Here is a 17,157-nt window from a genome sequence, read left to right on the forward strand (position 1 = left end):
TAACAACCAAGCAAGAGATTGGAAATTCACATACTTTCCTTGAGACCTTCACTAAATTTTCCCTATTTTTTTTATAATTTATAATTTTATACAAACATGATGTTCAAAATAATTGTCATATTGTTTAAACTAGGTCATCGTCATTTAAATATCCTCAAAAAGCTTTTATATAATATAAATAATGAGTTGTGAGTCGTTGGTGCAGCTTGAAAATATGGTATTTACTCCAACAATAATTAATATTAAACATAAAATATTATAACTAAATTATTGTTAATGGTTGTATATAATATTGCCTAAATAACAACAACAATAATAATAATAATTATAACAATAAAAATACAGTATAAAACGAATGTTGATTATAATCAAAATAATTAATAAGGATACCCATAAGATTTTATGGGGATTTATTGAATATCACCATTTATTTATTTAATTATAGATTTATCAAATAGTAAAAATAACTTTTTGCTGGTACAACATTTTTTCTTTTCAATACATTTTTTCATACATGTATCCAGGGGTGAATGCGGTAACATCATCTTCATATCCACAACAACACCAAGTAGAAAAACCAATTGTGTCACATTTCTGCCAACAATTTGTTGGTTTAACAATTCTAATATCTTTTATGTCATTGAGTCTAGTCTCGTTGCCTATATTAATACATGACGATCTCGGTTAGTCATTTGTCTAAAAAGATGAACTATATTAAAAGCAAAATACAAATAAAAACTTACATTGAGGACAAACAAGCAATATGAGAAAACACATACTAAAGATGACTATATGTAACCCAAAGATTGTGTGATTTTTACTGTAACGACACAATTTTTACGCCCAAAAATTTCGTTTAAAATAAATGGTTTGCAAACATTTGTAGTAAAACATCATCCGATCATATCATCTCATAAAATATATCTTATGTCTGAAACCAAATCATAAAATAATAATAATAATGTCAGAGTACAATCCCAGAACATCTCATAGTGCGGAAAACCAATGTGTGTGTATGATGTGCCGCTACCGCGCCAGCTCCTTCTCCTTCGCTGAAGAGGTACCTGAAACAAAACTGTAAACTGTAAGCACGAAGCTTAGTGAGTTCCCCCATCGTACCACATACCATACAATCACATAACATACAGATACTGTCAGGCATATCTGGGTGCTGGCCTCCCCTTCGGTCCTTTCGACCGGATACTGCCTAGCATATCTGGGTGCTGGCCTCCCCTTCGGTCCTTTCGACCGGATACTGGGGACTATTTCACCCCTCTACTACTACCACATAACATATATCACTTAACCATAATCTGTCTAACATGACTGGGTATGACTACCCCTTTCGGCCCTATCGACCGGAAATCCTGGGGACTATCTCCCCTACTGCTACTAGCATATAACATCATATCATACTAGCAATAACATATCAGGTAGTAGCAAACCTAGATGATATCACAAAGACAATCATCCAACATACAACTCCTACTGGTGGGCCGACATTGTGGCCGTAGACCCACCGCTACTGGAAGGTAACTCACCTCGAAAAGTAGCTGCTGGAAGTCTGCTCGCTAGACGTCTGACTGCTGCACCGGTAATCCTCCGGCTATAAATCCATAAACATCGATTAGTCACTCATAAATACCCTTAGGTCAAATGACTGACCTGCCCCTGGTCCAAGGTCAACTCCTTGGTCAAAGTCAACTTCCAGTTGACTGGACTCGCCGAGTCCTGGCACAGACTCGCCGAGTCCCTCTCCCACTATTCCCGTACTAACTCATCAAGTCCCTTTTTCCTACTCACCGAGTCACCCTAACTCACTACTTGGGACGATTAGACCGGCTCGCGATCCGACTCGCCGAGTCCGAGAACAACTCGCCGAGTCCCTACGAGCAGATCTCCTACTCGCTTCCAAATCCTCACCAGAGCATCCATCTTGAGGATTTGGGTTTCTGGGACTTTTGCTACTCGATAAATTGTTAATTCCGCGAGCAGTTACGAAGGGTTGGACCTTCTACACTTAAACCCCTCTTAACTCAGTAACTGTTCATATGACTCGCCGAGTTGGAAGAACAACTCGTCGAGTCCCAGGCAATCTTCATAGGACTCGCCGAGTGGTTCATCCAACTCGTCGAGTCTAAGACCATCTTCATAGAACTCGCCGAGTGCACTTTGGCACTCGCCGAGTCCCTTCAACCCTCCTTCCAAACAGACCAATTCTTAGGCATGCAACGGTTCCAAACCATAGATCTAAGCTCCTAGGGCATGCTTATCACGTAAAGTTGCAAACTTTACGTGCATGCATGGCCCTATGAGCTCCAAAAGGCAAATCCAAGCTCTTTATGAGATCAAACACTCAATAGGGACCTCAATCACTTCAACCACATAGACTTTACACTTCTAAGATGTCCATAAGGTCCAGATCTGAAGTCCTTTCAGAACATGGAGCATAAACACATGGAGCTTGAGGTTTTAGGGCTTGAAAACCACAAATTTGGGACAAAAAGGGAATCTAATGAACTAGTGATCAAGGTAGGAACTTTTCTACCTGAATGGAAGCTTCCCACAGTGTAGATTTTGGATCTACTTCCCCTCCTTGCACTCTTCAACCTTCTCCTTCTTCTTCTAAGCTCCAAACTTCCTTCACAATGCCAAAATCACTCACAAGAACAATATGGGGGCTAGGGTTTCGCTCTACAGCTCTTCTGGAAGTGTTAGGGACAAGGGAGGGCGAGTTAGAGTGTTTAAATAGGGTGCAAGCCCCTGGATTAGGGTTTTTGTCCAGACAGCGGCTACTCGCCGAGTCCGGGACCCGACTCGGCGAGTCCACAACTTAAACCTCGTGCCCCTTCCCGCTTCTACTCGGCGAGTCGAGCCTTTGACTCGCCGAGTCCAAGGCCAGAATGCAAAATACTCAAAGATTTAAATAAAAGAATACGTACCAAGAACCAGGTGCTACAAATCTCCCCCACTTATTTTAGACTTCGTCCTCGAAGTCTGCTGCTTGCTCCTGAAACAGCTCAGGGTAATGCTCCATCATCTCATCCATCGGCTCCCATGTCCATTGCGAGCCCTTCCGGTGCTGCCATTGCACCTTTACCAGCTCAACCCTCTTGTTCCTCAGATCCTCCGACTTCCGGTCGAGGATCGCCACAGGCCGCTCGATGTAATTTAGGCTGTCATCAACCTGAATGTCCTCCAAGGGTACCACTGCTGAGTCGTCCACCAGGCACTTCCGCAGCTGGGAGACGTGGAAAGTGTTGTGGATCTGACTGAGCTCGGCTGGCAGATCCAACCGGTACGCCACCTTGCCCACCCAGGCTACCACCCTGAAGGGTCCAATGTATCTGGGGCCCAACTTGCCTCGCTTCCTGAATCGGATGACGCCCTTCCATGGCGACACCTTCAGGAGGACCATATCCCCGACCTGGAATTCCAGGTCTGACCGACGCTTATCGGCATAACTTTTCTGCCGACTCTGAGCAGTCTGAAGCCTGCTCCGGACCTGCTGAATCTTCTCTGTCGTCTTGAGCACTACTTCGGTGCTCCCCATGACTCTCTGGCCAACCTCACCCCAACATATCGGGGTCCTGCACCTCCTCCCGTATAACATCTCGAAGGGAGGACGGTCAATGCTCGCATGATAACTATTATTATACGAGAACTCCGCCAACGGGAGGTAGGTATCCCAACTACCTCCGAAATCTAAAACACATGCCCGCAGCATATCCTCCAGAGTCTGGATGGTCCGCTCGCTCTGGCCATCCGTCTGCGGGTGAAAAGCGGTGCTAAAATGCAGACGAGTACCCAGCTCGTCATGAAACTTCTTCCAAAACCTGGAAGTAAACCGCACATCTCTGTCTGAAATCACCGAAACTGGCACTCCGTGCCGCGCCACCACCTCCCTGATATAGATATCGGCCAATTTCTCGGCCGAGATGCTCTCCTGAATCGGGATAAAGTGGGCGCTCTTGGTCAATCAGTCGACAATGACCCAGATTGAATCCATTCCCCGCGCGGTCCTGGGAAGCTTGGTGATAAAATTCATCGTGATGTCTTCCCATTTCCACAGCGGAATATCCAACGGCTGCATCTTGTCGTGTGGTCTCTGATGCTCGGCCTTGACCTTCCTGCAGGTCAAGCACCGCTCCACGTACCATGCTACATCCCGCTTCATGCATGGCCACCAATAGTCCAGACGAAGATCCCTATACATCTTCGTCGCCCCGGGATGAATGGAGAACCGGGATGTGTGCGCCTCCTCCATCAGGACCTGGCACACGCCTCCATGATAAGGGACCCACACCCTACGGTGAAGAGTCAATAACCCTCGGCTATCATAGTCGAAAGAGGAAACCTGTCCCACAATCCGCTCACTCTTCCGATGTTCCTCCTTCATAGCCTCCCGCTGAGCCTCCCGGATCCGTTCCAGAAGCGGAGTCACCACTGTCATCCTCAGACAGATATCCCTGATCGGCGCTGCCTTGCGGCTAAGCGCATCGGCCACGACATTGGCCTTCTCCGGATGGTAAAGGATCTCACAATCATAATCCTTTACCACATCAAGCCACCGACGCTGTCTCATATTCAGATTTGGCTGATCCATGAGATACCTCAAACTCTTGTGGTCCGTGTAAATCGTACAACGAACCCCATAGAGGTAATGACGCCAAATCTTGAGGGCGAATACAACAGCCCCCAACTCCAAATCATGCGTCGGGTAATTCGCCTCGTGAGGCTTCAGCTGCCTCGACGCATAGGCGATGACATGCCCTCTCTGCATCAATATCGCGCCCAAACCTGCGATGGATGCATCGCAGTACACCACAAAATCCTCCATGCCCTCTGGCAGGGCTAAGATTGGCGCCTCGCACAATCTCTGTCTCAGTGCCTCGAACGCGGCCTGCTGCTCAGGCCCCCAGCGATACACCACCGACTTCTTAGTCAGTCGGGTGAGCGAAACTGCTATCTTGGAGAAGTCCTGAATGAATCTCCGATAGTAGCCTGCCAATCCCAGAAAGCTCCGAATCTCAGATGAAGACCTCGGAACCTCCCAACTCATCACGGCCTCCACTTTGGCCGGATCTACCGAAATCCCGTTCTGGTTGACAAGGTGCCCAAGAAACTACACCTCGTGCAACCAGAACTCACACTTGGAGAACTTAGCATACAATTTCTCCCTCCTCAAAGTCTCCAGAACCTCCCGCAGATGCTCCTCATGCTGCTCTCGCGTCTTGGAGTAAACCAAGATATCGTCGATAAACACTATCACAGACCGGTCTAACATCGGTCTACATACGCGGTTCATGAGGTCCATGAACGCGGCAGGAGCATTGGTGAGCCCGAAAGGAATCACCACAAACTCATAGTGGCCATAACGCGTCCGAAACGCAGTCTTCTGCACATCCACCTCTCTGACCCTCATCTGGTGATACCCTGAACGCAAATCAATCTTGGAGAACCAAGATGCTCCCTGTAGCTGGTCAAAGAGGTCATCAATCCTCGGGAGTGGGTAGCGGTTCTTCACCGTTACCTTGTTCAGCTCCCGATAATCTATACACATCCGATGCGACCCGTCCTTCTTCTTTACGAATAGAATCGGGGCTCCCCAGGGTGAACTGCTCGGTCGAATGAAACCCTTGTCTAACAGCTCCTGCAGCTGCGTAGACAACTCCTGCATCTCGGGAGTAGCCAACCGATATGGTGCCTTGGCTATCGGAGCTGCACCAGGAACTAGGTCGATCCTGAACTCCACCTGTCGCTCCGTAGGTATCCCTGGCAACTCCTCGGGGAATACATTCGCGAACTCTCGTACTACGGGCACATCACCCACCGTCGCCCTACCCGTCTCCTGGGTATCCATAACATACGCGACATAACCTGTGCAACCCTGGTGGAGGTAACGCCTAGCTCTCGCTGCTGAACATATAGCTGGTCCTCGCTGTGGCCTCTCGCCCTGAATCACCAGCTCTCCCCCACTTGCGGTCCTGATCCGCACCAACTGCTGCGCGCAGTCGATCACTGCCCCATTAGGGCTGAGCCAATCCATGCCTACAATCACCTTGTTCCCACGCAATGGAATGGGAACCAAGTCTACCAAGTAGCGCTCCTCAAATAACCTCAGCACACAATCTCGGAAGACCTCAGATGCTCGCACTGACCGGTCGTCCGCAATCTCGACCTCTAGAGGGCAGTCCAACATGCCCGAAGACGCAGGAAACTTCTTGCTAAGCGCAAGAGAGACGAATGATCGAGTAGCGCCCGAATCAAACAACACCTGAACCGGGATGCCGTTCACATGGAACGATCCTAAACCGAGCACATATCAATAACATAGACACCATAAAAATAAATCAGAGGGAAAGAATCATACTCGTCACCACATCGGGTGCAGCGCGTGCCTCCTCGGTAGTCAGCTGAAATGCCCGACTCCTCACCACTGGAGCCTCTGCCTTGCCCTGCCGGCCATCGGTAATCCGCAGGGTCGCTGGAGCTGGCGCCCTCACTGGCGCTGCTGCTGTCAACTGGGGGCAATTGGCCTTCTTGTGGCCCCTCTGGTTGCAGTGGAAACACAGCAACTCTGACGTCTGTAACACAGGTGCAGGGGCGGTACAATCCCTGCTGAAGTGCCCCATCTTGCCGCACTTGTAGCAGCCCGGCGATCCCACTCTACATGCCCCCTCATGCGCCTTGCCGCATTTCCTATAGCGGCCTCGGCTCTGTTGGCCTTTCGGCCCAGCATCTGATCCCTTGGGCTTCTTCCCCGAAGCCCCCGTAACCTGCCCCTCTTCTGCCTTCCTCTTCCGGATATGCTCCAGATCAATCTCCCTCTCCCTTGCCCTGGCAATCATGGAATCCAGAGTAGGACAAGCTGAAAAGCTAACATGCTCACGAATGTCAGCTCGTAGCATATCATGATAGCGGGTCCTCCTCATGTCCTCGTCGCCCGCATACTGGGGCACCAGTAATACCCTCTCCCGAAACTTGGCGGTGATCTCCGCCACAGTCTCCGTGGTCTGCCTCATATCCAAGAACTCCCTGGCTAACTGCTGGAGCTCCACTGCAGGTGCGAACTCCGCTCTGAACCGTGTCACAAAGTCTGACCATGTCATAGCCTCAACAGCCGTGGCTCCCAGAGAGTCACCAACCGACTCCCACCAATCCCTAGCCCGGTCCCTCAGACATCCTGCTGCAAATCGTACCTTCGACCCCTCAGGGCAGAAGCTGGTCAGCTGTGCAGACTCAATGTCTGCAATCCATCGTCTGGCAGCAATGGGGTCCTTCGCCCCATGGAAATCTGGCGCACCACTGCCCCTGAAGTCCTTAAAGGACAGTGTGCGAGATCCTGACTGGCCAGATGCCATGTCACTCCTGAACGCCCTGAGGCGGTCCTCCATCAGCTCAACTATCCCTTCCTTGATCGACCCGAAGATGATGGGGGTCGACTCAAGGATGCCTCTGGTGATCTCTGACGCGATGAACTCGCGTAGCCTCTCATCCACTGGTTCGGAACCTGAACCCGAACCCGATCCCTCTCCCGAACTGCCAACTGCTGGCCTCGAACGTAGTACCACCATTCTGCAATACATAACGACAACTGTTAGTGGTACTGACACACCTTAGACGGATTACATCTACTGCAAGGTTCCTGGTCTCGCCTCAACCTTTCTCAATTCAAGTACGGATCCTCTGCTTTCAGTAGTACGGGCCCATACTACCTTCCACATCTATCTGTACTTTCCTCAAGAACAGCCTCGACTCCACCAAGTCCCTTCTACTACTACTGCTGATCTCATGCTACTCTCGTCCTAGGCTTGCCCTAGGTAATCGCCATCCCACTCTCTGCCATCAGCTGCATAAGAAGTTCCTGCTTCCTTCCCCTAACTAGCTCGCGAATACTATTACATATTACTCAGACTAGATAATTCTTCGAATGAGAGGTCCCACCCTACAACGGTTGGACTCAAACAAGAGCTGCGAAATAGGGCTAGACCCAACCTTCTGAAATTATTTAGTCCTTGCAATATGTAACTTAACATATTCGTTTACTAGTTAGTGAAAGACAACTAGAACTCTTAAAAGCACATAGCAAGCAGCATTCGGGCATTGAGTACACATAATCAAGTATATACTACTCTGGCTATCATACTGACTGATCTGTACTAGCATACAATGCTAAGCTCATACTATCAGGCATAACCTAAACAGGCTACCCTACTACTGTCTACTTAGTACTAGCATGCAATTCTCATGAAGCTGGAACACTTAAAGCAGGCACATAAGGCATTATTCCTAGATCCTTAGTCCTATTCTAGCATGCTGTTCTACTAAAACTGAAACTGATAATTATAACATAAACTTGTATGGGTACTTTGGGGAAAACTTACTTGAGCTCAGCCGGTCGCGCACATCACACACTTTGTTCTTTCTCGAAACTCTTTTACTTAGCCTTTAGAAAATCATTTATTTATAAAACTCTTTTAATCCCTTGATTTGAGTCCAGACACCCCGAAGGTGTGTCCGAATCCCTCCAACCAGGGCTCTGATACCAACTTGTAACGACCCAATTTTTACGCCCAAAAATTTCGTTTAAAATAAATGGTTTGCAAACATTTGTAGTAAAACATCATCCGATCATATCATCTCATAAAATATATCTTATGTCTGAAACCAAATCATAAAATAATAATAATAATGTCAGAGTACAATCCCAGAACATCTCATAGTGCGGAAAACCAATGTGTGTGTGTATGATGTGCCGCTACCGCGCCAGCTCCTTCTCCTTCGCTGAAGAGGTACCTGAAACAAAACTGTAAACTGTAAGCACGAAGCTTAGTGAGTTCCCCCATCGTACCACATACCATACAATCACATAACATACAGATACTGTCAGGCATATCTGGGTGCCCGACCTACCCCTTCGGTCCTTTCGACCGGATACTGCCCAGCATATCTGGGTGCTGGCCTCCCCTTCGGTCCTTTCGACCGGATACTGCCTAGCATATCTGGGTGTTGGCCTCCCCTTCGGTCCTTTCGACCGGATACTGGGGACTATTTCACCCCTCTAGTACTACCACATAACATATATCACATAACCATTATCTGTCTAACATGACTGGGTATGACTACCCCTTTCGGCCCTATCGACCGGAAATCCTGGGGACTATCTCCCCTACTGCTACTAGCATATAACATCATATCATACTAGCACATAACATATCAGGTAGTAGCAAACCTAGATGATATCACAAAGACAATCATCCAACATACAACTCCTACTGGTGGGCCGGCATTGTGGCCGTAGACCCACCGCTACTGGAAGGTAACTCACCTCGAAAAGTAGCTGCTGGAAGTCTGCTCGCTAGACGTCTGACTGCTGCACCGGTAATCCTCCGGCTATAAATCCATAAACATCGATTAGTCACTCATAAATACCCTTAGGTCAAATGACTGACCTGCCCCTGGTCCAAGGTCAACTCCTTGGTCAAATTCAACTTCCAGTTGACTGGACTAGCCGAGTCCTGGCACAGACTCGCCGAGTCCCTCTCCCACTATTCCCGTACTAACTCATCAAGTCCCTTTTTCCTACTCACTGAGTCACCCTAACTCACTACTTGGGACGATTAGACCGGCTCGTGATCCGACTCGCCGAGTCCGAGAACAACTCGCCGAGTCCCTACGAGCAGATCTCCTACTCGCTTCCAAATCCTCACCAGAGCATCCATCTTGAGGATTTGGGTTTCTGGGACTTTTGCTACTCGATAAATTGCTAATTCCGCGAGCAGTTACGAAGGGTTGGACCTTCTACACATAAACCCCTCTTAACGCAGTAACTATTCATATGACTCGCCGAGTTGGAAGAACAACTCGTCGAGTCCCAAGCAATCTTCATAGGACTCGCCGAGTGGTTCATCCAACTCGTCGAGTCTAAGACCATCTTCATAGAACTCGCCGAGTGCACTTTGGCACTCGCCGAGTCCTTTCAACCCTCCTTCCAAACAGACCAATTCTTAGGCATGCAACGGTTCCAAACCATAGATCTAAGCTCCTAGGGCATGCTTATCACGTAAAGTTGCAAACTTTACGTGCATGCATGGCCCTATGAGCTCCAAAAGGCAAATCCAAGCTCTTTATGAGGTCAAACACTCAATAGGGACCTTAATCACTTCAACCACAGAGACTTTACACTTCTAAGATGTCCATAAGGTCCAGATCTGAAGTCCTTTCAGAACATGGAGCATAAACACATGGAGCTTGAGGTTTTAGGGCTTGAAAACCACAAATTTGGGACAAAAAGGGAATCTAATGAACTAGTGATCAAGGTAGGAACTTTTCTACCTGAATGGAAGCTTCCCACAGTGTAGATTTCGGATCTACTTCTCCTCCTTGCACTCTTCAACCTTCTCCTTCTTCTTCTAAGCTCCAAACTTCCTTCACAATGCCAAAATCACTCACAAGAACAATATGGGGGCTAGGGTTTCGCTCTACAGCTCTTCTGGAAGTGTTAGGGACAAGGGAGGCCGAGTTAGAGTGTTTAAATAGGGTGCAAGCCCCTGGATTAGGGTTTTTGTCCAGACAGCGGCTACTCGCCGAGTCCGGGACCCGACTCGGCGAGTCCACAACTTAAACCCCGTGCCCCTTCCCGCTTCTACTCGGCGAATCGAGCCTTTGACTCGCCGAGTCCAAGGCCAGAATGCAAAATACTCAAATATTTAAATAAAAGAATTCGTACCAAGAACCAGGTGCTACATTTACTATACCAAAGCATTTGTGGAGGTTCTAAGAACCACAAATAAGAAAATGCATATATTTATAGGCACATTTGGGATTGTATACTATTTTTTTTATTATTTTTTAAGTAGTTATGATGATTTTATTAAATTCTAACAGCTAACTTGTTTTAATATATATATATATATATATATATATATATATATATATATATATATATATATATATATATATATAGTAAAGTTCTATCGAAATCATTTTTGAAATTTTTCCATATTGATACACAAAAATTAGAAAAAGAAATATATTGAATAAAACTTCATCGCGTTTTAGAGTTTATTTTACTAGAAAAATATATATATTTTTTTATTTTTTTCAACGAATCACTTTCTATAGCAGCGTTTTAACCTACTAAGATTTTTCGGATCAATACATTAATGTCCATAAACCTATATATATATTTTTTTCTTTTTTAATGTATTGAACGTAAAATATGCATTATATGCACATCACTCGAGAAAACGTTGTTTTAGTTTTTGTTCAACAAATCACCTTCTATAACAACCTCTTATCAAATTCTGACGTGTTGTAGAAAACATTTCGATAAATATTTTAGAAATATGCATACATGCATAAACTCAAATGGACATGTGTACATTTGTGATGTGCACATATGCAGGATTCTGTTTATACACATAAGTGCAACAACAAAATCATCAAAGCCCTTAATCACATTCTAGGAATATGAAATATCACCCAAAAAACATTATATATATATATATATATATATATATATATATATATATATATATATATATGTGTGTGTGTGTGTGTGTGTGTATGTGTGTGTGTGAGAAAGAGAGAGTGTACGTGTGCACATATACATATATCCACATTAATTTACAGATGCAAGACGTCTTAATAAGTTAATATGTTACTTCAGAAGATGATTCATTGAATAAAATTTAAAAAAAAAAATGTTTTTTTTGAGTGATGTGCATATGGTGCACATTTTACGTTATATGCAAGTTTGTTTATATCAATATAGAAGGAGGTTAACTAATGATGAATTTATTTATTTTTAGTTATTTTTTCGATAAAAGACAATGTCTAAATCCATGGTTGAAAAAGTGATCATAATGAGATTTTGATGAAACATGTAGACATAATCTTAGTCACACACTTTAGAGATCAAAAAGTAAAAATAAAATTCTAAAATACAAAATAAATGGGAAATTGCGAAAATATTTTTTTAAATAATAGTTGTCATTTATTCTATCCAAAAAACTAATTATTTCTTTTACCGTATTTTATGTATGTATGTATGTGAATTTTATAACATAATTGTACATGTAATATTTGATTTGAATATTCTGAATAATTCTACAATTGTTTTAGAATCATTATGTTTGTCATATTCTATTAAAATACTATGATCTATTCTGGAAAATTTATAACGTACTATTCAAGCGAATATGAAGGTTTTAGAGGTGATTATATTGAACGATATCTAGATGCTTTGGACTTATCGAAATAATCAAATATTTCAATCGTTCAAAATTAAAAGAAGTAGCATTTTTGAAAAAATTGCCCTGTATTCTTTTGATTGGTTTTTGAATAGAAATTCTTAAAGTAGACTTAATTTGGCAAATATGGTTACAAAACCCATTTCTTTGTAAAGCTTTGTAATTTCTTTTCCTCTAGCTTCTTGCTCGTTTTTTGAATAAAGTTCATCCTTAAGTTGTTCGAAAAAAATTAATGAATTAATATGTTCATTAAACTATGAATATGATATTTTGAAATTTGAATATGTATTATAAATGATACATTTTTTTTATTAAAATTTGTATATTTAGCAACAAAAGTAAAAATGTATGTATTCAAAAGTATTACCAAAAAATTGGAAATATAATGATTTTCCTATTAAGTTGTAAATAAAAGTAGAAAATATCACTAAATTTGTTGTTAGTCTGGCAGTGGTTCGGTAGAGGTCCAACGGAGGTCTATTGGAGGTCCGGAGATGGTCCAAAGACAAGTGAAAACTAGTTGTAAAGTATAAAGGGGAAAATTTTGCTTCATATAATAATAATGTTTTATTTGTCCAAAATTCCCTTACTCAAATAATTAGAAAAATGATACCTTGAGTTCCTAAAATTTTTTGTTTATCATTTGAACGAATAATATATATATATATATATATATATATATATATATATATATATATATATATATATATATATATATATATATATATATCAAGGTTGTAAAAATCGTTCGACGGTCGACTGACGATAAGCGATTAATCGAACTAGGCAGGGATTAATCAGAGATTAATCGGGGACCCTTAATTATTAATAAAATTATTTAAAAAATTAATATTCCCTAAAAAACTAAGTATTTGAAAATTTAAAATTTTAAAATCTTAAAAATTTGAAAATTTTAGTTTAATATTTTTAAATTTGAAAGCTTAAAATTTTGAAAGTTTAAAATTTTGGTGTAATATTTGAAAATTAATTTTTTTTTGAATTTTTAAAAAAAATTCCCGCCTATGACCGTCGAGACCGCCAAGGGCCGCCAAGGACCACCAAACCCGACTTTGACCGATTTTGACCATTTTCCGCCAAGCACCATAATCGTAATCGGTTTAAGGCCGTCAAACGATTAATCGCCGATTAATCGTCCGCCAAGGCCGATTTCTGCAACACTGATATATATATATATATATATATATATATATATATATATATATATATATATATATATATATATATATATATATATATATATATATATATACACACACATTCATAAACCATGACCTATGCAAAAAGCACCATATTTATGTGAGATTGTAAGGTTATGACTACTCACACATTTATGATGCATAAAAACAAATTTCATCAAGGGAACTACCAACCTAAAATTTAAAACATATGCGTATTATTTATTTTCCATTTAGTATCGGTTTATTTTTGTATATTAATTTTAAGTTTAATCGCCTCAAATTCTTTCCATTATATTTGTTCTGGACATTTTATACCAACCTATTATATCTAATCCATTAAAGAAATTTTCTCAAGATTCTAGATGTTGCATGTTTTTTTTAATATATATGCCATTAATTTAAGATTAGATAATTCAGACTTTAAACAAATCGAAGTCGTTGAAGACACTCCTAACATATATTTGAACACTAATTTAAAGACAAGACTACAAAATATATGAATATTGAGATTTAGATAATATCTAATACGAAGAATAAGTGTTTTGTTAAATTGCGACAAACTATCCCAATGAAGAATATTTTAAAAAACTAAATTTCTATTGTGTTTGGAATTAGTGAAGTGGTTGAGTTAGACATCACTAATTCGAATTATGGACCACTTTGGTGAATTCTATGTAAAAACATACTTGGTTATTAAGTAATTATCTTAAGTTTGGTAATAATCCTAAAAGACCTGATATTTATCCTAAACTCCTAAAGATATGACTTTCAGATCTTTACACTCTATACCTCTTAAGTTTACAAGTTTCTAATTAATTAATTAAAATTTTAATTAATTAATACACTCTATACCCCTTAAGTTTACAAGTTTCTAATTAATTAATTAAATTCTTAATTAATTAACAAAGTCGACCCCAATAAAACTCCCCTGTCATCAACATCCAACTATATATATATATATATATATATATATATATATATATATATATATATATATATATATATAAACTTTTGTGAAAATATTTTTCTATAAACATTAAAAAAATGCCCTTAAGACACTCTTCAGTCAACAAAGAGAAGTGTCGCAAAAGAACTACATGAAAAAGTTTTTGGTTGTATGCATATATGCATATACCTTTGAATATATATATATATATATATATATATATATATATATATATATATATATATATATATTCACATACGCACATAAATAATCATATATAACAAAAAACCAACACCCTACATATTATATATATATATATATATATATATATATATATATATATATATATATATATATATATATATATATCAAGGTTGCAAAAATCGCTTGACGGTAGCTCGACGGTCGACTGGTGTTAAGGGATTAATTGGTCTTGGCGGGGATTAATCGGGGACCATAGATTATTAATAAAATATTAAAATTAATTAAATATTAATATATCTTAAGAAAAACAAGTACTTCAAAATTAGAAAATAAAAAAATTTGTAATTTGGAAATTTGAAAATACAAAAATATGAACATTTTGGTATAATATTTGAAATTTTGAAAATTTTGGAGTAAAAAAAAAAGTTGGTTTTTTGAATTTTTTTAAATTTTTTTGACCTTTTTTGACTTTTTTTTGACTTTTTTTGACTTTTTTGACTTTTGTTGACTTTTGTTGACCGATTAATCCCGCCAAAGCCGATTAATCCCGTCAAAGCCGATTAATCCTAAATTTCCGATTAATGCCCTAATCCTCGACGGTTGGAGAACGCCAAGCGATTAATCCACGATTAATCGCCGATTAATCCCGATTTCTGCAACCATGATATATATATATATATATATATATATATATATATATATATATATATATATATATATATATATATATATATATATATATATATATATATATATATATATATATATATATATATATATATATATAAAGGAAATGCATGTTGGTAATTTTCTTTGTGGGAGGAAGAAACTTTTGTGGGTTTATAAGCTTATTTCCTTGATAGACTATAAAAGGTTTTAGTGGATCAAAGAAATGAACCAAGTCCACACGCGTGCCTAACCTAGCACTTGCTGACGCTGCGAGTGCGCGAAACTTGGTAATCTTATTAATAACAATTATATCTATTATTCCATCTAATTGGATCTAATGAAACATCCCATGTGTTAGCCCAATTTTTTTTAGTTGTTTTTAGCTCGTTCATTAAGTTTGTTAACCACACAAAATATAATAAATATATAGAGTTATGATATAAACTAAAAAAACCTCAATTAATTAAAAAAAATGATATCAAGCTATTTTTTATTTTATAAAATATTACCATTCATGCTTCTTCATACACAAGCTAATGTAGGATATTAGAAAAGAACATACAAAAATTACACTCTTGCTTTCCCTTTTATATTTACTTTTTTTCTTCAACTTTTAACAATCAAACAAGAAATTGGAAATTCACATACTTTCCTTGATTGAGACCTTCACAAATTTTTTCTTTTATTTTTTTATAAGTTATAATTTTATACCAACATGATGTTCAGAATAATTGTCATATTGTTTAAACCAGATCACGTCATTTAAATATCCTCAAAAAAAAACTTTTATATAATATAAAGTGAGTCATTGGTGCAGTTTTGAAGTATGGTATTTACTCCAACCAACGCACGATGACACCCGAATCGTCTTGCTTGTTCCGAAAGACCCATCTGGTGTCAAGAGATTTCTTTCCTTTGGGCAGCTCCACCAACTTCCAAACCCCGAGCTTCTCGAATTGATTAAGTTCGTCATGCATGGCGTCAACCCAGCTGGGCTCATTCAGAGCCATGTCGACATTATTGGGCTCTATCTGAGAAATAAAGCAGGAGTAGAGACACGTATTGACGTCTCCACTCTGACTTCGCGTTTGAACACCGTCGCCCAGCTGGCCAATGACGTTTTCTATAGGATGGTCGCGCTGAATGCGAGCAGGGATCTCGTGGCTGATGTCATTGATAGAGACTGGAAGATTATGGATGTTAACCACTCCTTCATTTGTTGAATGATCCATGGTGGATGAACTAGGTTCGTTTGTCGGATCTGCTACAAACTCATCAGCGATTCTTTCCGGAAAAAGAAGTTCCATCAGATTTGAAGTGACAGCGGAAGTCTCTTGGTTCATGAACTCTCTTTCCACCGGAGTTAGAGGAGTAGCATCAGCATCAGCATCAGGAGAAGGTTGTTGAGGGGAGAACTCAGAAGAATCAGTTTGAACAGAAGACACCACCGGAGGATCAGAAGAAACCAATGGTGGTCTGTAGACAACTTCTTCCTCTTCGTCTTCAATAATGATTTTCGAACTAGACGAATACCCTGATTGATTATTCGACGACACATTGAATGATTTGAAAAGAGATGTGTAATCAAATAGCCAATCTGGACCCACTCTAGCGTCTGTCTCATTCTCTTCAAGCCAACGAACATCGAAAGACTCCACAATCCGTTTCGTCTTCTTGTTATAAACCCTGTATGCAGTACGAGCAGCGTATCCGACAAAATAGCAGTCATCGGTTTTTGCATTGAATTTGGGGTTGGATTCCAAGTGGAGAAGAGTGCAAGGGCAGCCAAATACTCTGAAATGGCTGACAGATGGCTTGTGTCCGTATAGAATTTCATACGGTGTTTTCATTTGGGCTTTGTTGATCAGCACGCGATTCTGAA

The sequence above is a fragment of the Lactuca virosa genome, chromosome 4, assembly GCF_052849685.1.
Source record: "Lactuca virosa cultivar CGN04683 chromosome 4, Lactuca_virosa_CGN04683_v6, whole genome shotgun sequence".
In the NCBI taxonomy this organism is placed as follows: Eukaryota; Viridiplantae; Streptophyta; class Magnoliopsida; order Asterales; family Asteraceae; genus Lactuca; species Lactuca virosa.